The 24,025-nt window shown below is 41.9% G+C and overlaps 1 long non-coding RNA gene across 1 annotated transcript; it reads right to left on the bottom strand.

The window, feature by feature from the left end:
* LOC111095429 lies at positions 1-19,053 on the bottom strand. The gene is made up of 3 exons (XR_005357520.1): positions 18,705-19,053; positions 3,116-4,041; positions 1-505 (listed from the first exon to the last, which is right to left on the bottom strand). It is a non-coding gene; the product is annotated as an uncharacterized LOC111095429 (long non-coding RNA).
* Between the last annotated feature and the right edge of the window lie 4,972 nt (positions 19,054-24,025).

The following is a 24,025-nucleotide window of genomic DNA, read 5'->3' on the forward strand; positions in this document are numbered from 1 at the left end:
CAAAATTAAAGTGAGTATTTATTTAGAACACATTGCAAATTTTAAGAAGCTGGGCAGTACCACGAATATCACAAAATCCAGAAGAACGCAGTAATTCCACGAACTGCTCACGTGAGGCATCCCTAAGTCCTTGGCTCCCTCTGTTTCCTGGCTGTCTCTGCCTCTTCACCTAAAATGACTCTGCAGTGTAATCTTCTATGGGGACAATAGGAAAGTCATTCTTTTCTCTGGCATGATTGACCAAATACTGGTTTTATTACTGAAGTTCAGGGGAGCTTCGGCTTCACAACCAGTTAACGTTAGTCATGTGGATTTTTAGGATTCTTGTCCGTTTGGGAAAACTTCAACAAAAGAACTTTTCTTTCACGTGTGATCCGTATCTCTCCGGGCAGGTCCACTTTTCCCGCGCAACGCTGAGCGTTACGCAGTCTTTGAATCAAGGGCTCTCGTCACCCAGTCGGTTGCAATGTCCCCGTTGCGGTGTATGAGAAGTTTTAGGTCCCGTCTGCTGAAAGGGAAAATAAACGCCACAGAACAAAAAACTGCAGGCCAGCTCTTGGGGCCCCAGGCTTGGCCACACCCAGAGCCTCATCTGCATTCTTCCTGTGAGCAGAGCATAGTGATGCTTTGTACTTGGAGAAGGAAGAATGAGCTCCCTGCCCACGGTGCCAGGGAGCGGCCTCCACCACCGTCCTGTTTGGAGACCAGGGCAAGAGGGAGAGAGGAGGAAGGCCGGCTGGGGGCGGGGCCGGCTGGGGGCGGGGCCAGGCTGGGGGCGGGGCCGGGGCCAGCCTTCAGCAGCTGGGGCCTCCGTTTGGTCCGGTGCCCTGGGAGCAGACCCACCCTTCCGGAGGAGATAGAGAATTTCAACTTGGTGCCAGACCAACTAGCAGCAAACCCCAACAAAACGCTTGCCAGTTGTGCTCTCAAAACGTGAAACAAGGGGCGCCTGGGTGGCTCGGTTGGATAAGCTCCTGCCTTAGCTCAGGTGGTGATCCCAGGGTCCTGGGATTGAGTCCCATATATGGCACCCTGCTCGGCAGGGAGTCTGCTTCTCCCTCTCCCCCTGCTTGTGCTCCCTCTCCTGCCCTCTCTGTGTCAAATAAATAAAATCTTTTTAAAAAAATGTGTAACAACACCAGGAATAATAATTCTAACAGCAATCACGATCCCTCGTATTGGACCGAGAATAAAGAAACTAACTGTATTAGTTTGCTTTGGCTGCCAGAACAAGGTACCACAGACTATGTGGTTTACACCACAGAAAGTTCTTTTCTCACAGGTCCAGAGGTTGGGAGCCAATGATCAGGGTGCCAGCACAGTGGGAAGTCTTCCTGGAGAGGACCCCTCCTGATTTGCAGATAGTCACCTGCTTGCTGCATCATTATATGCTGGAGTGAAAGCAAGCTCTCTGGTGCTTCTTATAAGGGCACTAATCCTATCATGAGGGCACCACCCTCATCACCTCTCCTAACCCAGTTAGCCCCCAAAGGCTCCAACTCCAAATACTGTCACATTGGGGGTTAGGTTTTTGACACATGAATTTTAGGGGAGATCTAATTCAGTTCGAGGCACAACTAAATGAAGGAGCTTGTGGGTAGGTGAGCTGCTCCCCTCTGCCCACAGTAAAAGCACAATGCCACACCATGGCCACAGCAGCCCCGGCCGGTCCACCACATGCTGCCTCAGCATATCTGGGTCAGGGGAACACTGCTGGCCTTCTGCTTAGACAAACCCAACAAACCAAGCTTCAGGACAATCTCCCATGATAATGCAGTGAGAGCCCTCCACCAAAGGGCACACAACCAGAGCCCTCTCCTGTAAGCAAGCTGAGTACATGGCTGAGCCAGGTAGCTTTCTGGCGCATGTGGAAGCCCCACAGGAGGAATTAGCCCAGCGTCAAGCTGTTGAGGCCAGAAACGGGTCTCTCTGGGCCCTGTGTGGGATGGACAAGTACTGTGCCTCACTGTTTTAAACACAGCCTTGCTGATAACCATGGCTCTTCATGTCCAACCTAGGTGATCAACTCACAGGGCTACTGAGAAAAAGTGAAATAAAATATGCATGTGAGCTCTTAGCCCAGTATCCAGAAGATTCCACCAGCACGGAGCAGGGAACAGTGCTGCTGCCAACGGTTTCAGGATGGTGATGGGGGACCACTGGTGGTAAGGGGCATATCCTGGTCTGCCCGTCTCCTCTGATCTCATTCTCACTGTAATGAAAGTGACTCAGCTGCACATGCCCTGAAATGAGCAGTCACTTCAGAGACGTGTGACTCCTCAACTCCAGGACTGAGAATCATGGGATCAAGATGGGAAGGGAAGAAGTGTAGCATTAGGGAGGCTCAAGGTACAAGTGGGAACAGAAAGTTTTGGTGGACAGAAGAGAAGAGGGGTCAGATATGACAGGTTGTGTGGGATGTGGGGAGGGGCAGCAAGCAGGTTTGGGATCACCCAGGGGAGGTTGGAGCATGAGAAGGTGGGCAGAGGAAGCCCAACTCCTGGCATTAAATATGCTCAAGGAAAAGCAAACAAGCAAACCAACTGAAAACGATAATCTCTAAGGTGTTAGAAGAAAACATTTTCAAGCATAGTATTTCATGCATTCCTAAGCATATCACCATTTTGTTTTGTTAAATAAACAACTTGGTGACCTCTTCTCCCTGGCCAGCAGGTGATGAAAGACTCAGAGAAGTTAGGACACTTGCCTGAAGACACACAGCTCACGGAGGGCAGGGTTGGTCTGCGAAGCCTGGTGTCTAGCTCTGGGCCATTGCACAAATGCTGCCCAAAAGCACCGTGATGACTCTGACCCCCACCCCCACCAGCCCAGGATTGACCAAAGCCAATTCCTTGGACCACTGGGGCAGGTGACTTTATAAATGTAACTGGCCCCCACCTGGCCTGCCATAGCCACGTGCTGGACTCTAGTCAGCCCAGCAAGAGCAGTGAGCCCCAGGGCCAGGGGCAGCCCATTCTGTTGGCCTTCAGTAAGAGCTGCTCAAGTGACCACTTTGCAAAGGCATTTTAACTATGATCAGCTTCACAGGCTTGGCCTCAGTCTGGATCCCACTTGACTCTGCAGCAGCAAGTCGTAAGAGACACTCAATACTGACCTGTAGGCTGCACCTCTGCGAGCACTACTGGATTCCAGAGAGCTGAGGGCTGAACCACTGAGGACAAGCTGGGAGCCACGCAGACTCCTCTAGCTGATTACCTGAACCACAAGCACTGGGCAGCCCAGCGGGTTTGAGAATGCAGAGCTGGGGACTACACAGGACTTGGCCTTGAGCAGCCCGGGGTTGAGAGATGCATGCACACCCATGTGACCAGGGAAGCTCAGAGGAGGGAGGTTCAGCCTCTGTGTGGGGAACTTGAGCCAAGTCACAAGTAGGAAAGTCCTGGTGGGTGCACAGCTGAGGGTGGCAGTTCTGCTGGGAGGCCTGTTTGGAGACTCAGTGGTGAAAGAAGACCCCTGCCTCCCACCTCCTGCCCTCCCTGGGGCCTGGAGCATTCCTGCCCTAGGGAGAGGCAGCAGTGAGAGGGAGAGGGAGGAGCCTGGCCAGCAGCTATTCACCAGGAGCTGCCACAGAGTTAGGATCTTATTCTGTAGAGACTATAATAATCAGGACCCTCTATGCTGCAAATGTCACAAACCACCTCCAATGAACTTAGAACAAAAGTGGGATGGGTTAGCCAAGGAATCCAAGTTCAGGGAGACAGAGGTGGGGATGATGTCAGAGGTGTAGGGGTGAAGGTGCGACACTGGGTGGGACCCCTGCAGGTGTCCGCTCTCTGTCCTCGCCTTGAGGGTCAGCTTCTCCCCACAGCAGGGCTGTGGCTGCTCAGCTCTGCACACACATCTTAGAAGAGTTGGCCAGGAAGTTGGTTTCAATCCCTGGCCACACCTGGAGAGCTCCTGGGGTAGATGCCGTGAGGTCCGGCTTGGGGTGCATCCTCCTCCTGTCCCTCCTTCTAGGCAGAAACTCCTTCACAGGTGGCTGATGGAGTCTTGTGTCTCATGGTGGCATATGGCCTGGCTCTAAAAAACAAAACAAGGACACATCTCTAGTTTAATATGTCTGAGAAATGAGGCGCTGAGCAGGTGTGTTAGTTTGGTAGGGCTACCATAACAAAGTCCCACAGAGGGGTGGCTTAAACAGTAGAAATTCGTTATTTCGTACCTTTAAAAAAAAAAAAAAAAAGATTTTATTTGAGAGGGAGAGAGAGCGAGAGCACACAAGCAGGGAGGAAAGGCAAAGAGAGAAGCAGGCTCCCCGATGAGCAGGGAGCCGGATGCAGGGCTTGACCTCAGAATCCTGAGATCAGGACCTGAGCCGAAGGCAGAAGCTTCACTGACTGAGTCACCCAGGCACCCCTGTTATTTCACATTTCTGGAGGCTGGAAGTCTAAGACCAAGGTGTCCACAGGTTTGGTTTCTTCTGAGGCCTCTCTCCTAGACTGGCAGGTGGCCACTTCCCACTGTGTTGTCATACAGTCTTCTTCTGTGTGAGTCTGTGTCCTTATCTTTTCCTATAAGGACACCAGTCATATTGGATTAGGACCCACCCATATGACCTCATTTAACTTAGTTATCTCTTTAAAGATCATCTCCAAATACAATCATATTCTGATGTTCTAGAGTTTAGGACTTCCCCATCTGAATTTTGGGTGGATAGGATTAACAGGTGATCTGAGGTGAATTGTGGCTAGGAGGTAAGAGTGCATGTGATATTAATTTCTAGGTTCTGTCTTTGTGCCAGGCACTTTTCCAAGACCTTTTCATGAAGTAACTAATTTTTTCCTTGTAACCATCAATGAATCAAGATTTCCCAACAAACTGCTACATCCATTAAAAAACAGATGAAAAGCAAAACAAAACAAAGGCCCAGATGTAGGAATTGGTCTTGGAATACAGCAGGAAAGACAAAAGCAAACTCTTCTTTGCAACGGTCCGTATTCAGCATGTGCATCGCCTTCCTTAAAGCACACCACAAAATCATATTCTTTCTTGCCCAATTTTTTGTTACAATACCTGTTAATCAATTTCATCAACAACAACACTGACTTACTCAGTGTTGGGCACAGGAGGACAAGGCAGCTGGAAAACTTGCAGGTATAAGACAAAATCCTGTGGGGGAAATATTCACTTGTATATGAATAAAGGAACTCTGGAATGCTATAAAAGAAACCAGTAGTAAAGTTTTGCTGAGACTGGGACTGGAAAGATAGGGAACAGAGGAGTGGAGGATTGTCACTGTATATATTTCTATATATTTTGATATTTTTTAAAAAGATTTATTTATTTATTTTAGAGAGAGAGAGAGAGCGAGCACGAGCAGGATGGGCAGAGGGAGGAGAGAGAATCTTAAGCAGGCTCTGTGCTGAGTGTGGAGCCCAACATGGGGCTTGAGTTCACAACTCCAAGATCAGGACTCAACCTGAAATCAAAAGTCAGACACTTAACCATCTGTGCCACCCAAGTGCCTCTGTTAATATTTTTGATGTATTTGTATGACCTATTCACCAAAAAATGAAGTTGAAAAAAAGAGATGTGAACCACCCCTGTCCCCCCCCACCAAGGGACCCATAATTCATCATGTTTATATCAGGCTTTAGCATTAACAAGGTAAATATAAAACAAGGTAAATATAAAATTATCCCACCTTCTTCACCTAACAGCCTCTGAGAATATGTGGGACTGGAAATACTATCCTTGCTCTGCAAGTGAAAAATGGAGGCCAAGGAAGAGTTTGTGGATGTATCACTCAACATATGGGTAACTAGGCCTGAACTAGGGGTCTGGTTCTCTGATTTCTTTTTTTTCTTTGAGATTTTATTTATTGATTCATGAAAGACACAGAGAGAGAGGCAGAGGGAGAAGCAGGCTCCATGCAGGGAGCCCGATATGGAACTCGAACCCTGGGACCACAGGATCATGCCCTGAGCTGAAGGCAGACACTCAACCGCTGAGCCACCCAGGTGTCCCTTGTTCTCTCATTTCTAATTTGGGCCCCTCATCACTACATACGTAGCTGGTCCTTAGAGATTGAAGATCATGGAAGTCACTCTATCATTCATTCAACAAATACATTTTAAGTCTCTGGTGAACAAAATGCACATGATCCCTGACCTCTGTGGGTTTATGTTCTAGGGAGATAAACAGGTAGATATGCAAATGAGCACATCATTACATGTTGTAGTAAATTCTACAAAGAAGAAAAAAAGAAAAACGTGCCAGAGTAGGATGTTCCTAAGTTCATCTCAACTCACAGCTGCATCTAGATAACACTCACATCAGTGCAACCAACTCAGAAAATGACCTGAAGCCTGACAGAACAGACTTTCCATGGTTAATTGTAAGAGGGGCAAAGACATGGTCAGGAACCAAACTCCTGAAGGGACTAACCACAAACAGGAAGAATGCCACAAGCATGGAGAAATGTGAGGAGTAGACCCCATACCAGGCACCCCAGACACAGGGGACCTGCAGGGGAAGACAAATCTCCATAACATTTGGTTTTGAAAACCAGTGGGGCATAGCTTTGTGAGTTTCTACAAATCAGTGTGGTTTAGCTCTGGAAAAGCTGGAGGGTGATAGGAAACGGAGTATCCCTTCTTAAAGAAAAAGTGTAACAAACAACTCCACCAAGATATAGCATTAGCAGCAGCAGTTTGAAAATCACCTATGGTATATGTGAATGTTTATTTACTAACCTCAGAATGTGTACTGAGGGGGTAGGGATCTTTAGGAGACTTCTCCAAGAACAAAAGAACTGGCAGTGGCCATTTCTCCCCATCTAACCCCCCTTGTCCCCACCTAGATAGACGGACATTTCTGGAAACCAGTGTGAACACCCTCCACCCATCTTGCTAACACCACAGCTCTGCTGCCCCAGTGTTCGTCTGTGTATCTGTCCCATTCAAGTCACCTCACTAAGCAGGTGTCCCTCCAAAGTGACTCCTTCCCTGGGGGGAGGGGAAGATAACCACACACAACGGTTTGACTGCAGTCCCAGTAGACAGATTAGGGGTAGGTATCTGGTCTGGCTGCCAACCTGCCCACCAACAGAAGCCTCTTGGTGGACAAGCCACCAAGAATATCCTGCAATCAGTGGTGCCACAGCCCCAGAAGATGGGCTGAGGGCAGGCATCTGGTCTGACGGCTGACATCATCCAACTACAAGCTTACAGAAGCCCCAGATTGGCCCCTTAACAGCACAGGCACCAAACCTTGCCAAGTGTGCCTACCAAAGACAGAGTGGGCTACTGAAGGTGACTAGACTAAAGGCAAATGTGGCTCAGCTACAATAGTAGCTCACTCAACCCACTCAGGATGCACTCAACACAAACAGGAGACACTCCTGAAGCATGTGGTTCTGGTGAACAGGTGATGTTGTGCTACAGGGCACCACAGGACCTCTTCTTCATAAGGCCACTACTTTCAAGATCAGCAGACACAGCTGATTTTCCTCACAGATAGAAGTAAATACAGATAGCAGCCCAGGTGGCTCAGCGGTTTAGTGCTGCCTTTAGCCCAGGGTGTGATCCTGGAGACCCGGGATCGAGTCCCATGTCGGGCTCCCTGCATGGAGCCTGCTTCTCCCTCTGCCTGTGTCTGTGCCCCTCTCTCTCTCTGTGTGTCTCTCATGAATAAATAAATAAAATCTTTTTAAAAAGAAGCAAATACAGAAAGTTAAGACAAAGAGGAGACAAAGGAATGTGTCCCAAATGAAAGGCAGGACAAAACTATAGCAAAAGAGCTAAATGAAACAAAGCTAGACAACATACCAGATATACCAGATAAAGAATTCAAAGTAATGGTCATAAAGATACTCACTGGGAAAAAAAAAAAAAAAAAAGATACTCACTGAAATTGAGAAAAGAGTGGAGGACATCAGTGAGACTTAAAAAGATAGAAAACATAAAAAAGTAGGGTGCCTGGATGGCTCAGTTGGTTAAGCATCCAACTCTTGATTTTAGCTCAGGTCATGATCTCAGGGTCATGGGATTGGGCCCTGCCTTGGGCTCTGTACTGGGCAAGGAACCTGTTTAAGATTCTCTCTCCTTCTCCCTCTGCCCCTCCCACTCCCACTCTCTCTTTGTCTCTCTTTCTCTCTCTCAAAAAAAAAAAAAAAAAAAAAAGAAAATATAAAAAAGAACAGATCAGAGATGAAGAACTCGGAGGTGAAATTAAAAATACATGAGAGGGAATCTAGCAGATTAGAGGAGGTGTGAGAACACACCAGTGAGCTGGAAGATAGGGGAATGGAAAGCAACCAAGCTGAACAGCAAAAAGAAAAAAGAATAATAACAAATGAGAATAAGTTAAAAGAACTCAGTGACATCATCATGCACAGTAACATTCATATCATAGGGATCCCAGGAGAAGAGAGAAAAGGGGGCAGAAAATTTATTTAAAGAAATAATACCTGAAAATTTCCTGAATCTGGGCAAGGAAACAGACATCCAGATCCAGGAGGCAGAGAGAGACCCCAACAAAATCAGCCCAAGGGGCTCCACGATAAGACACATAATAATTAAAATGATGAAAAGTAGTAGTAGGCAATTTTAAAAGCAGCAAGAGAAAAGAATATAGTTACATACAAGGGAACCTCCATAAAGCTATTTGTGGATTTTTCAGCAAAAACTTTGCATGCTAGAAGAAAGTGGCATGATATATTCAAAGTGCTGAAAGGAAAAAAAACCCTGCAACCATGAACACTCTACCTATACCAAGGCTATCATTCAGAATAGAAGGAGAGATGAAGAGTTTCCCAGATAAACAAAAGTTAAGAGTTCATGACCACTACACCAGCCATACAAAAAATGTTATAGGGAATTCTCTGGGTGGAAAGAAAAGACCATAATCAGGAGTAAAAAAGTTAGGAAAGGAAAAAATTTCACAGGTAAATGCAAATATAATAAAAGTAGTAGATTAATCATCTATAATACCACTACAAAGGATAAAGCATGAAAGCACTAAAATCCTTTATATCTATAAAAATCAGTCAAGGGATTCACAGAATAAAAGAATGTAAAGGACGATACCATATACATAAAACATAAGAGGGGGAGTAAAAATGTAGTGCTTTTAGAATGGGTTCAAACTTAAGTGACCATCAGTTTCATCTATACTGTTATATACATTAGATGTTTTATATGAACCTAATGGTAACCACAGACACACATCTGTAATAGATGTACAGAAAATAAAGATGCATGTATATCACTCAAGAAAGTCTTTAATTCACAACAGAAAGAACAAGAGAAGAAAGCAACAGAGAGAAACTACAAAAACAACACAGAACAAGTTACAAAACAGCAGTAAGTACATACCAATCAATAATCACTTTGAATGTAAATGGATTAATGCTCCAATCAAAAGGCAGAGTGATTGAATAGATTTAAAAAAGTAAGACTTATCTATATGCTGCCTATATGAAACTCACTTCAGACTAAAGACACATGCAGATTGAAAGTGAAGGAATGAAAAAACATTTATCATGCAAATGGAAGCAAAAAGAAAGATGGAATAGCAATATTTATAATAGACAAAATAGACTTTAAAACAAAGTCCATTTGTAACAAAAGACAAAGGACACTACATAACAACAAAGGGAACAGTCTTTTTTTTTTAAATTGAAGTTCAATTTGCCAACATACAGCATAACACCCAGTGCTCATCCGGTCAAGTGCCCCCCTCAGTGCCCGTCACCCAGTCACCCCAATCCCCGCCCACCTCCCCTTCCACCACGTTAGGAGTCTCTCATGTTCTGTTTCCCTCTCTGATATTTCCCCCTCATTTTCTCTCCTTTCCCCTTTATTCCCTTTCACTATTTTTTATATTCCCCAAATGAATGAGACCATATAATGTTTGTCTTTCTCCGATTCACTTACTTCACTCAGCTTAATACCCTCCAGGTCCATCCACGTTGAAGCAAATGGTGAGTATTTGTCGTTTCTAATGGCTGAGGAATATTCCACATCTTCTTTATCCATTCATCTTTCGATGGACACCGAGGCTCCTTCCACAGTTTGGCTATTGTGGACATTGTTGCTATGAACACTGGGGTGCAGGTGTCCTGCCATTTCACTGCATCTGTATCTTTGGGGTAAATACCCAGCAGTGCAATTGCTGTGTCACAGGGCAGGTCTATTTTTATCTCTTTGAGGAACCTCCACACGGTTTTCCAGAGTGGCTGCACCAGGTCACATTCCCACCAACAGTGCAGGAGGCTTCCCCTTTCTCCACATCCTCTCCAACATTTGTAGTTTCCTGTCAGGTTAATTTTCCCCATTCTCACTGGTGTGAGGTGGGATCTCATTGTGGTTTTGATTTGTATTTCCCTGATGGCAAGTGATGCAGAGCATTTTCTCATGTGCGTGTTGACCATGTCTGTGTCTTCCTCTGTGAGATTTCTGTTCATGTCTTTTGCCCATTTCATGATTGGATTTTTGTTTCTTTACTATTGAGTTTAATAAGTTCTTTATAGATCTAGGCTACTAGCCCTTTATCTGATATGTCATTTGCAAATATCTTCTCCCATTCTGTAGGTTGTCTTTTAGTTTTGTTGACTGTCTCTTTTGCTGTGCAGAAGCTTTTTAATCTTGATTAAGTCCCAGTAATTCATTTTTGCTTTTGCTTCCCTTGCCTTCATAGATGTATCTTGCAAGAAGTTGCTGTGGCCAAGTTCAAAAAGGGAGTTGCCTGTATTCTCCTCTAGGATTTTGTTTTGTTTTTGTTTTTTAAAGATTTTTAAAATTTATTTATTCATAATAGACATAGAGAGAGAGAGAGAGGCAGAGACACAGGCAGAGGGAGAAGCAGGCTCCATGCTGGGAGCCCGACGTGGGACTCGATCCCAGGATTCCAGGGTCACGTCCTGGGCCAAAGGCAGGTGCCAAACTCCTGAGCCACCCAGGGATCCCCCTCCTCTAGGCTTTTGATGGATTCTTGTCTCACGTTTAGATCTTTCATCCATTTTGAGTTTATCTTTGTGTCTGGTGTAAGAGAATGGTCTAGTTTCATTCTTCTGCATGTGGCTGTCCAATTTTCCCAGCACCATTTATTGAAGAGACTGTCCTTTTTCCAGTGGATAATCTTTCCTGCTTTGTCGAATATTAGTTGACCATAGAGTTGAGGGCCCATTTCTGGGTTCTCTATTTTGTTCCTTTGATTTATATGTTTGTTTTTGTGCCAGTACCATACTGTCTTGATGACCACAGCTTTGTAGTACAACCTGAAATCTGGCATTGTGATGCTGCCAGCTCTGGTTTTCTTTTTCAATATTCCCCTGGCTATTTGGGGTCTTTTCTGATTCCACGCAAATCTTAAGATGATTTGTTCTAATTCTCTGAAGAAAGTCCATGGTATTTTGATAGGGATTGCATTATATGTGTAAATTGCCCTGGGTAGCATTGACATTTTCATAATATTAATTCTTCCAATCCATGAGCATGGAATATTTTTCCATCTCTGGGTCTTCCTCAATTTCCTTCAGAAGTGTTCTGTAGTTTTTAGGGTATAGATCCTTTACCTCTTTGGTTAGGTTTATTCCTAGGTATCTTATGCTTTTGGGTGCAATTGTAAATGCACCCAATTAATTTCTCTTTCTTCAGTCTTATTGTTAGTGTATAGAAATGCCACTGATTTCTGGGCATTGATTTTGTATCCTGCCACTCTGCCGAATTGCTATATGAGTTCTAGCAATCTTGGGGTGGAGTCCTTTGGGTTTTCTAGGTACACTATCATGTCATCTGCAAAGAGGAAGAGTTTGACTTCTTCTTTGCCAATTTTATGCCTCTTATTTCTTTTTTTTTTTTGCCTGATTGCTGAGGCTAGAACTTCTAGTACTATGTTGAATAGCAATGGTGAGAGTGGACATCCCTGTCATGTTCCTGATCTTAGGGGAAAGGCTCCCAGTGTTTCCCCATTGAGAATGCTTTTGCTGTGGGCTTTTCGTAGATGGCTTTTAATGTTCCCTCTATCCCTACACTCTGAAGAGTTTTGATCAGGAATGGATGCTGTATTTTGTCAAATGCTTTCTCTGCATCTATTGAGAGGATCATATGGTTCTTTTTTTCTCTTGTTGATATGGACTTTTACACCCCTCTTACATCAATGGGTAGATCATTCAGACTAAATATCAAGAAAGCAATGGTGGCTTTGCATTTGGACCAGATGGATCTAATAGATATATTCAGAATATTCCATCCAAAATCTGTGGAATAAATACTTTTTTTCAAGTGCACATGGAACATTCTCCAGAATAGACTACATGCTAGGCCATAAGAAAGTCTCAATAAATGAAAAAAGATGGAAATCATATCATGCATCTTTTCTGAACACAACAGTATGAAACTAGAAATCAATCACAAGAAAAACTCTGGACAGGACACAAATACATGGAAGCTATAAAACATGCTACTAAACAATTTCTTTTGATCAAGATATCAAAGAAGAAATTAAAAAACACATGGAGACAAATGCAAAAGAAAACACAATAATCCAAAATCTCCAGGATGCTGTTCTAAGACAGGAGATTATGGCAATGCAAGAAGCAAGAAAAATCTCAAACAAACAACCTAGCCTTACATCTCAAGGACCTGGACTAAAAGAACAAACAAAACCCAAAGCCAGTAGTAGGAAAGAAACAATAAATACTACAGGAGAAAAATTGAAATCAAAACATAAAAAAACACAACAGATCAATAAAATTAGGAGCTACTTCTTTGAAAAATTAAACAAAATTGATAAAACTGTGACCAAATTCATCAAGAAAATAAGAGAGAGTACTCAAATAAATAAAATTGGAAATTAAAGAGGTAAATAAAAACTGACATCACAGAAATACAAAATATTATGAGAATGTTATAAAAAATTTTATACCAACAAACTAGACAACCTCGAAGGAACGATCAATTCCTAGAAACATACAACCTTCCAAACTGAATCACAAAGAAAGAGAAAATTTGACAGACCAATGACTAGTAATAAAATTGAATCGGTAATCAAAAACCTCCCAACAAACAGAAGTCCAAGACCAGATGGCTTCACAGGTGAATACTACCAAACATTTAAAGAAGACCTAATACCTATTCTTCTCAAACTATTCCAAAAACAGAGAAGAGGAAGGAAAGCTTCTAAATTTATTCTATGAGGCCAGCATTACCCTGACAACAAAACCAAATAAAGATACTACAAAAAAAGAAATCTACAAGCCAGTATCTCTGATGAACATATATGCAAAAACTCTCAACAAAATATTAACAAACCAAATCCAGCAACACATTAAAAAAATCATTCACCACAATCAAGTGGGATTTATTCTAGGGATGTAAGGGTGGTTCAATATTTGCAAATCAATCAACATGACACAACACATTGATAAGAGAAAAGATAAAAACCATATGATTATTTCAATAGATGTAGAAAAAGCATTTGACAAAGTACAACATCCACTCATGATAAAAACTCTCAACAAAGTAGGTTTAGAGAGACCACATCTCAACATAATAAAGACCATATATTAAAAATCCACAGGTAACATGATATTCAATGTGAAAAACTGAGAGCTTTACTTCTAAGGTCAGAAACAAGACAAAGATGTCCACTTTCACCTTTTATTCATCATAATACTGGAAGCCCTAGCCACGGCAATCAGACAAGAAAAAAGTAAAAGGCAAGTAAATGGGTCAAGAAGTTTCACAATTTGCAGATGACATGATTCTCTACAGATAAAACCCTGAAAACTCCATCAAAAAAACCACTAGAACTGAGAAATAAATTCAGTAAAGTTAAGGATACAAAATTAATATACAGAAAACTGTTGCATTTCTATGTACATTAGTAATGAAGTAGCAGAAAAAGAAATTTTACAAAACAGTCCCATTTACAATTGTACCAAAAATAATAAGATAGTTGGGAATAAATCTAACCAAGGAGGTGAAAGACCTGTACTCTGAAAACTAAAACAATGACTTAAAAAAATTGAAGATAACACAAACAAATGGAAATATATTCCATGCTCATGGATTAGAAGAATTAATATTATTTTAATGTCCATATTACCCAAAGCACTCTACAGATTTAATGAAATCTCTATCAAAATACCAAAGCATAGAGGTGCCTAGCTGGCTCAGTCAGAAGAGCATGGGACTCTAGTTATTGAGATTGTGAGTTTAAGCCCCATGTTGGGTGCAGAGATTACTTAAATAAATAAACTTTTAAAAAAGTGTTCAAAAAAAAAAAGTGTTCAAAATACCACCAGCATATTTCACAAACCTAGAACAAATAATCCTAAAATTTGTATGGAGCTGCAAAAGACTTTAAATAGCTAAAGCAATCTTGAAAATAAAAATGAAGCTGGAAGCATCATAATCCCAGATTACAAGATACACTACAAATCTGCAATAATCAAAACAGTGTGGTACTGGCAAAAAGAAAAAAAAAAAAAAAGACACATAGATCAACAGAACAGAACAGAGAGCCCAGAAATAAACCCAGGATTATATGGCCAAGTAACCTATGAAAAGGAGATAAGACTATACAATGTGAAGACAGTCTCTTCAACAAACAGTGCTGGGAAAATTGGACAGTTAGAAGCAAAAGAATGAAACTGGACCACTTACTTAAACGATACACAAAAATAAACTCAAAATAGATTAAAGACCTAATGTGAGACATGAAACCATAAAGTTCCTAGAAGAAAACATAGACAGTAATTTCTTTGATATCAGCTGCAGAAACATTTTTCTAGGTATGTCTCCTATGGAAGGGAAAGAAAAGCAAACTATTGGGACTACACTGAAATAAAAAGCTTCTGCAGAGTGAAATAAACCATTGACAAAACAAAAGGGCAACCTACTAAATAGGAAAATATATTTGCAAATGGTATCACTGATAAGGGACTAATATTCAAAATATAAAGAATTTATACAACTCAACACCAAAAAACCCAAGCAATCTAATTAAAAAATGGGCAGAGGACCTAAAAAACAAAACAAAACAAAACATTTATCCAAAGGAGACATACAGATGGCCAATGGACACATGAAAAGATGTTCATCATCACTAATAATTAGGGAAATGCAAATTAAAACCATAATGAGACAGCACTTTTTTTTTCTAATCAGAATGGTTAGAATAAAAAAACACAAAAATAACAAATGTTGTCAAGGGTGTGGAGAAAAAGGAACCTCCACGCAGTGTTGGTGAGAATGCAAACTGCTGCAGCCCATATGGGAGATAGTATGGAGGTTCCTCAAAAAATTAAAAATAGAATTACCACAACCACATGATCTACTACTGGGTGTTTACCCAAAGAAAATGAAAACACTAATTAGAAAGGATATATGCACCTCTATATTTATCACAGTGTTATTTACAATAGCCAAGACATGGAGGTGCCCAAGTGTCCATCAGTACATGGATGGATAAAGAAGAAATGGTATATATATAATGGAATATTATTCAGCCTTAGAAGAGAGTGAAATCTTGCCATTTGCAACAACATGGATGAATCTAGAATCCTCTAGGATTTAATTCTGGTGCTAGGTGAAACAAATCAGGAAGAGAAAGATAAATTCCATATAATTTCACTCCTATGGAATTTAAGAAACAAAACCAACAAACAAACAAATTAAAAAAGAGATACAACAAAAACCAGATCTTAAATACAAACTTGTGGTTGCCAGAAAGAAGGTGGGAGGGGTTATGGGTGAAATAGATAAAGGGAATTAAGAGTACATTTATCTTGATTTATCTTGATGAACACTGAGAAATGCATAGAATTATTCATATTGTGCACCTGAAACTAACACTGTTAATTATACTTAAGTAAAAAAATAATTTAAAAAAAAAGAGATGCCATGAGAAAACAGCAAAGTAAATCCATGTTCAGTGTAGTAATCTAGACGCAGGTCATCGTCATAAGTGAGTGGAGCAATAGGGGCGGTGTCTGATCTGCGACAACCGTTTGTTTGGTTTTTTTAATGATAATAGTGAATTTTATTGTACTTTTTAAAATTTTTATTTAAATTCAATTTAAAAAATTTTTAATTAAATTCAATTTGCCAAGATATACTGTAACACCCAGTGCTCATCTCATCCTGTGCCCTCCTTAATGCCTCTCACCCATTTACCCCATCCCCCCACCCTCATCTCCTTCTGCAACCCATTGTTTGTTTCCCAGAGTTAGGAGTCTCTCAGGGTTTGCCTTCCTCTCTAATTTTTCCCTACTCAGTTTCCCTCCTTTCCCTTATGGTCCCTTTCGCTATTTCTTTCTTTTTTAAAAAAAAATTATTATTCATGAGAAACAGAGACAGAGAGAGAGAGGCAGAGGGAGAAACAGGCTCCCTGTGGGGAGCCCGATGTGGGACTCCATCCCGGGACTCCAGGATCACGCCCTGGGCTGAAGGCGGCGCTAAACCGCTGAGCCACTTGGGCTGCCCCCTTACACTATTTCTTATATCCCACATATGAGTGAAACCATATGATAATTGTCTTTCTCTGATTGACTGATTGATTTCACTCAGCATAAGTGAACAATCAGTTCCATCCACATCCAAATAAATGGTAGGTATTTATCCTTTCTGGTGGCTGAGTAATATTCCATGATATATATATATATACATATATATATCTCACATCTTCTTTATCCATTCATCTGTGTGACAACTGGTGTTAAGGAAGAGACTTTCAGCATGTCAACAGACACTGACACTTAATATGCCCAAACACATATCTTCGGAGATTTTTTTCCAGGCAGAAAAAGTCAAAGATTTACTTTGTACTTATTTGCAATACTACAGTGGATGTGGACCCCAGCACTCTGAGACTGACCCCTATCGAGACTAGAAAGAGAGGTTGTTACAGCAGAGGCCAGCAGGATAACCAGGAGCTTATCAGGTAAACGCACAAAGGGAAAAAACAAACGAGCAATCAGGACTTACTGTAGGGGAAGAAAGAATTTTCTTCTGCTAACCATAGATCTTCAGATGACACTGTATAATAAAAGACAGATTAACAAGGCAAAAACACCCCAAACAACTCAAACCCATGTTTATTAACATGTATTTCTGACATATACATAGGAAAGAATAATTCAAGGAGGTGGCCTAGAACTCTGGTTTATGCAATTTAACAGAGAACAATATATTTATAGAGAAATTAAAGAGAGAGAGAAAGAGAGAGCATGAAAGGGAATAACCAGGGGTAAGACTTGAGAGTGAAGTGGTCATGGAAGGCTCTGGTAGAAGGACATTTTGATTGAGATCCTAAGAGCTACAAGAGAGCTTGCGGAAATGACCATGATCGTAGGAGAAAAAGAAGTTGAGGACACAAAGAAAAGAGTCATTCCACGAGTCAGAATCTGTGGTCTTTGAACAACATGTCATTTATGGATTTTGTGTTGGTTCCTAACTATCAAATATGTAGTCATGTGCCAGCTCGGTATCTGAGGCTTGGGATGAAAAACAAAGTAGGAAACATGCACCTTCACCTCAAGAAACTTACCAGGTGGTCAGTAACCCTTAAAGTACTCACAAGAGTCAGAGGGAGTCATGAGGTTGGCGAAGACAGAACATGAGATGGAACTGGGTATGATTTGTTTGGTAGGTGATAAGATAGAGTAAGCCATTTGAAGCAGGTAGATCTGATTATCAAAGAGACAGAGCATGGTCTTGGGGTCAGGCATGGTTTTAAATCCCCAATTGCATAATATTGGGAAGTTCTTTTTTCTCTCTGATCCTCAGTTTCCTAATCTGGAAATTAAATCTTATGTTTTCTACCCCTTCTGTGGTTGTGAATATTAAATGAAGATCTGTGTAGGACTTTGGAGAATGAAATGTCTGTGTCCATAGCCATCTAGGACATGGAGGTGGACCACCTCCCTGAAACAGCACTTGGTGAATTTCCAGGATTTTCTGCTTCTCCTGGTTAATAACCAGCTTGGTTGCTAGAGACAGCAGTCCAAATCTGTGCCCCGTAATTAACAGTCTTGAGTAAATGATAGGTGGGGTTTGTGGAAACCATCTGGGTTTGTAAAAGGAAATCTCTCTGTCTCTCCTTTCCATCTCAGCAGTGGCTCTGGTCAGACCTCTCATTTGGTACAGCCATCTTTCAAAGAGTTCTATCTCACACAGTTGAATCAAACATATCATTTACCCCAATTCATAACATATGAAAATAGTTAAAACCAAGAGTACAACTAAAGTTCTTTCTTCCAGATAAGCACTTCCAATAAGTTAGACCTTTATATAAGCAACAGTAATCGAGACACAGGTCATAGCGATGGGCAAGTGAAGAGAAGTCTGTGACCACCTGCACCATGAGAGGATTCAGCCATTACTTTGATAGCTTGGGGAATGTGGACCAGTTTTATCTTAAAAGTGTTGAACAATCTTTATTTTTTTTCATTTGTTTTTATTGAAGTTCGATTTGTCAATTTATAGTATAACACCCAGTGTTCATCCCATCAATGCCCTCCTCAGTGCTTGTCACCCAGTTACCCCGACCCCCCGCCCGCCTCCCCTTCCACAACCCTTTGTTTGTTTCCCAGAGTTAGGAGTCTCTCGTGGTTTGTCTCCCTCTAGTTTTTCCCACTCAGTTCCCCTCCCCTCCCTTATAATCCCTTTCACTATTTCTTATATTCCACGTATGAGTGAAACCATATGATGATTGTCCTTCTCCAACTGACTTACTTCACTCAGCATAATACCCTCCAGTTCCATCCACGTCAAAGCAAATGGTGGGTATTCATCCTTTCTGATGGCTGAGGAATATCCCATTGTATACATAAACCACATCTTCTTTATCCATTCATCTGTTGAAGGACATCGAGGCTCCTTCCACAGTTTGGCCACAGTTTGGCTACATTGCTGCTATGCACATTGGGGTGCAGGTGTCCTGGCATTTCACTACATCTGTATCTTTGAGGTAAATACCCAGCAGTGCAATTGCTGGGTCGTAGGGTTGAACAATCTTTAAATGCAAATATTTTCCTCTTTCTGAATTTCAAAGTTGAAAGAGATCTAAATATCCCTTCATGTTATGCATGAAGAAGGTTCCTGGGCATTATGAGATCACACAGCCAATCAGTGGCAGATCTAGAAGAAAACAGGACTCAAGTATGCTGATGGAGACAATATCTCTTTCAGCCAGACCACGCTGCCTCTCTGTCTCGTGGGAGCTCATATGAATTAGCAAGGTCTTGTGGGCTGCGATCAGGAGGTGAGCAGACTCCCTGGCCTGGGGGAGGACAGAGTGATGCTCCTCCCTCTCTCCCCACACACACTGCTTGCAGCTCCAGGAGGCAGGAGAGGAGCTCCCACCAGATGCAGGACTTTTTCACTATTGTGGCGTGGCTTTATAATGCCAGCTATAATAAAATCCCTCGATTCGGGGTATTTGTAAAATGATCTTTGATGATGTCTGTCTACTCTTGTCCAGGATTGCAGGACTTACTCTTCTTATTTTCCTAGAACCACGGAGGAACTGCATCCATTTTCTCTCAGCATCTTGTCCCTGGAACCCCCAGGATTCTCAGTAGGAAGGATGTTTACAGTGAGAAAGGACAGGACTTTTGAGGACCTGGATTTCAGTCCTAGCTGTAACCCTTAATGATTTTGAGATCTCCAGCAAGATATCAATCTATTTTCTGGAGCTGCTTATATGTATTAACTTATTGTCCAACTATAAAGTATTATACTAAACATTGAGATATAAAGAGGGCAAGCAAGATTCCTGCCCTCCAGGAGATTGCCCTGTGGTGGGAGATAGCCAAATAAATAATTATAATGTATGTTCTAGAATAGAGCAACTACATGTGTGCAGATGACGTATACGCAGCCTGGTTCTCCAACACCAGACCTACAAATGGCTCTATGCTGCAGACTTTAAAGGGGTGACAGTGAAGAAAGTGTTAGAGGTCACTGAGAACCAGATTAGAAGGAGCATTCTATATCTAACTGAGGAGGCCAAACTTTATTCTGTTAATTCAGGCCACACTTGTAGACTTGAAGCAGGATCCAATTTCCCTGTTAGAAAGATCATACTGGTTGGCAGGGCAGGCCCAGAGCAGGGAAACCAGACAAGTGGTTCTGGGAGAAGAGAGGAGTTCCCAAGCCAGGAGGAGAAGAAGCCAGAAGAAAAGATCCAAGAGGTTAGAGGAAACCCAGGAGAGAGGAGGGTATTATGGGAATTTTGGAACGAGAAAATTTCAGGAGGAATTGGAAAACAGGATTGTCCAATCTTGCAGACCAGGAGTAACACAGGACCAGGTGGCAGCCCATGGCATTGGGTCACTAGGATGTGCTGACAGCCCTAATGGCACCCAGTCCAGGGCAGTTGTGGGCAGAAACCAGACTGCAAGTATTGAGAAGAAAATGGGAAAGGGAGATGAGATGGGAGGATGAAAGCCTTTGTTTCTCTTCCTGACCATTAGGACAGGAATAAAATCTCTGATGATACCATCCATTCAAAATCATTTAAAATGAGATGGATGAAAACGTCCTGGAGGTGGATGGTGGTGAAGGCTGCCCAACATTGTGAACGCACCTAATGCCACTGAACTGTACACTTTAAAGAAATAAGTAAATCTTTTTTTTTTTTTAGTAAATCTTTTTAAAAAATAATTAAGCTATATTGTTTTGTAAGATTTCTTTCACTAAATATAACATGTTTTCTCATATTATGAAATATTCTTTTAAAATATTATTTTAAATGGCTATAGAATCCCACTGATGCATGTAAAATTCCACTTTTAGACATTTAAGTTTTTAATTTTTAGAAAAGAAGAAAATTATGTTTGCTTTTTGAAATTATGATGGTTCTGTGCAGCAAAAATAGAAAAACACAGAAACAGAAAAGGCCACATGTAATCCCACCATCTAGATAACCACTATTAGCACTTGAACCTATTCTTTTCAGTCTCTTCCTCTGTGTGTGTGTGTGTGTGTGTGTGTGTTCACTTATATAATTCTCTATTGTTGGATATTTCAATGATTTGTCATTTTTCAATATTATAAATAATATCCCATATGATAGAATACTATGCAGTCATTAAAATATTCTAAAATAATATCTCATAACTTGACAAAATGCACATGCTGCGTTATAAAGCGGAAAAAAATAAGTTGCAAAACGTTATCACCATGATGACAAGTTTATTCAGGTGTCAATATTTACAAATTGTATGTGCAGTTTACTTTGTGTCAATTAATAACTAAGTAAAGCTGCTTTAAAAGATAAATGCATTTCTTAAAAAAAATTATGTTGAAGTAACAGACATCTCATTGAACACATCTTTATCTTTAGAACAGGTCCTCAGACTGGAATTCCTGCCTGGAAGTTTCTTGGTGTCTTCTGGCAAATTGAAGGGAGGGATGGAACTGGAAGGTAATATGCTGAGTGAGGTAAGTCAATCAGAGAAGGACAATCATCATATGGTTTCACTCATATGGGGATTATAAGAAATGGTGAAAGGGAGTATAAGGGAAAGGAGGGGAACTGAATGGAAAAAATTAGAGGGAGACAAACCATGAGAGACTCCTAACTCTGGAAATGAACAAAGGGTTGCGGAAAAGGAGGTGAGCAGGGGTTTGGGGTAATTCGGTGAGGGCACTGAGGAGGACACTTGATGGGATGAGCACTGGGTGTTACACTATATGTTGGCAAATCGAACTTCAATAAAAACAAATGCAAAAAGATAGTATAAAGCCTTTACAACTAAAAAAAGAAAAAAAAGAAAACTGAAAAATATACTTTATTCTCTAATCTTAATACTGAATATATTCTCTGTTCTTTCTTTCCTATCTTTTCTTGCATTTATACAGATTTCTTTGATAAAATGAGAAATAACATTAAACTGCCTTCCTCACTGTCTTTGAGATTATGCATTAAAACTTCCATGCAGGGATCCCCGGGTGGCTCAGTAGTTTAGCTCTGCCTTCAGCCCAGGGCGTGATCCTGGAGTCCCGGGATCGAGTCCCACATCGGGCTCCCTGCGTGGAGCCTGCTTCTCCCTCTGCCTGGGTCTCTGCCTCTCTCTCTCTCTCTCTTTCTGTGTCTCTCATGAATAAATAAATAAAATCTTTTAAAAAATAAAATAAAACTTCCATGCTTATTTACTAAGTTCTTGATTGAAATTTATAGTCATAGATACTCACCTTGACCTCATGCAGCCATGTACATATTAATTCTTCATTATATATTTTGGACTAATTTTTAGCCAGCATATATAAATATGGATTTGTAGAGTAGTGTATCTGGATTTGAAGAGTCTGAGTCATTCCTAAATGTCTTAGTTTCTCTATTCATTTTTTAAATGGAAACAAAATAAATAGAAATAAATAAATGGGGGAAAATGTATATTCCGAAAGCTAAATAAGTTTTTTCATACGCCAGATTGTTAGAGAAGGGGACGTGATGATTTTTTTCAACAAGTGCAAAAATGTTTTAAAATATAGTTTGAGTCCATATTGATTTTAAAGAAGAGGGAGAGAAAGCAAAACCAAGTGCAAACAGGACCCAGGAGAGGAAGAACCGCTACCGTCCGGTGCCTCCCCTGGGTGAGCCGCAGCGCCCTCACCTGGTAATGGGATGCAGGTGCACGCTTTGCAAGCCAAGAACGCTGGATTGCCAGCCACCATCAGGAGCTGGAAGAGGCAAGGAAAGATTCTAGGAGCCTGGCTGTGGACGCCTTGATCTCTGACTTTCGGCCTCCAGATCACAGCCCTGACAGACTTTTATACACTGAGCACTTTTCTTCACCTCTAACTAGACACAGTTCTCGCCTGAAGCACCTGTTACGGTTGTACTTTATACATTATTTGTATCATTTAACTGAGCTCGGTCTCCCCCTGGACCCCTTGTTAGGCTATAAGCTCCATAAAACAGGAACACCTTTCTCTCTCCAGAGCCTGGTGTGTGACATTAGAATAGTTGGGAATGAGTCAGTCATGGGGTGGGTATCCTGTACCTGGCTACATGCCGAAGTGCCCATGACACAGGAGCAGCTTGGAGTCCATATGCTGCCATCCACTCATGGTCCTGAACACTTGGCCATGTCACTGCTTTGGTGACAGTGACACCATTGGGCATGCCTGATTCAGCCTTGGCTGGGTACCAGCTACTCTGCTAAGCACTTGGCCAGGATTGTTCCACTTAATCCTCACAATGGCTCCATCCAGTTGGTCTCTGTGTGATTCCCACTTCACAGATGTAAAAGCTGAGTCTTGGCCAAGGTGGCACAGCTAGAAAACAGCAAAGCCAGAACTTGCATTTGGATTTCTCTGACTCCAAATCCCAGGAAGAACATCAAGCACCTCCCAGTGTTCTTGCTTCATTCTGTTGACTGGGCAGGTCCTAACCTCTGGGTTACCCTCTTTGGTTAGACTTGAAATTTAAATTTACAAAAGAAATGTGCAAGTGGGATCATACCCGGGCAGGGTCCTTCATTTGCCCTTTATTCTGTGACTAGGGTGTAGAGCCATATAAATCAAATCCATTCATATCAAGCACCTGCTTAAAATCCCACAGTCCTTGGGGTAAAATCCCTCAGTTCTGTGCCCGTCACTGAATTATCCTCTGCTCTCAGTCCACATATGTGCCCCAGCACACATGGTTCCTGTTCTAGCCACCAGGAGCCATCTGCAGTCCCCAAAGGGCCACCTTTCACCTTTCCCCCAAAAGGCCCTGCAGTGGCTGAGTTGGCCTCTCCCTCAACTCCATCACCCTCAGCAGACTTAGTAGGCTTCAAGAGGCTGTGTCTTACCTAATCTGAGCTGGGTAGTCTTGAGCAACCTTGCCATGCTTAGTTACTTGCTTGTCTCCCACCAGACATCCAAGACATCTGTGTGGTTGGAAAATGGAGCGAAATAGAGCATGTGGGGGAGGGGAAGCCCCTGAGCCCTGGCACCAGACAGACCTGGGTTTGTATCCTGCCTCCCCAGTTGCTCACTGGGAATCTTTAGGTAGCCATTGAGACTACCCAAATTTCATTTTCCTCATCTGTAAAGTGAGA

The sequence above is a fragment of the Canis lupus genome, chromosome 4, assembly GCF_011100685.1.
Source record: "Canis lupus familiaris isolate Mischka breed German Shepherd chromosome 4, alternate assembly UU_Cfam_GSD_1.0, whole genome shotgun sequence".
NCBI lineage: Eukaryota > Metazoa > Chordata > Mammalia > Carnivora > Canidae > Canis > Canis lupus.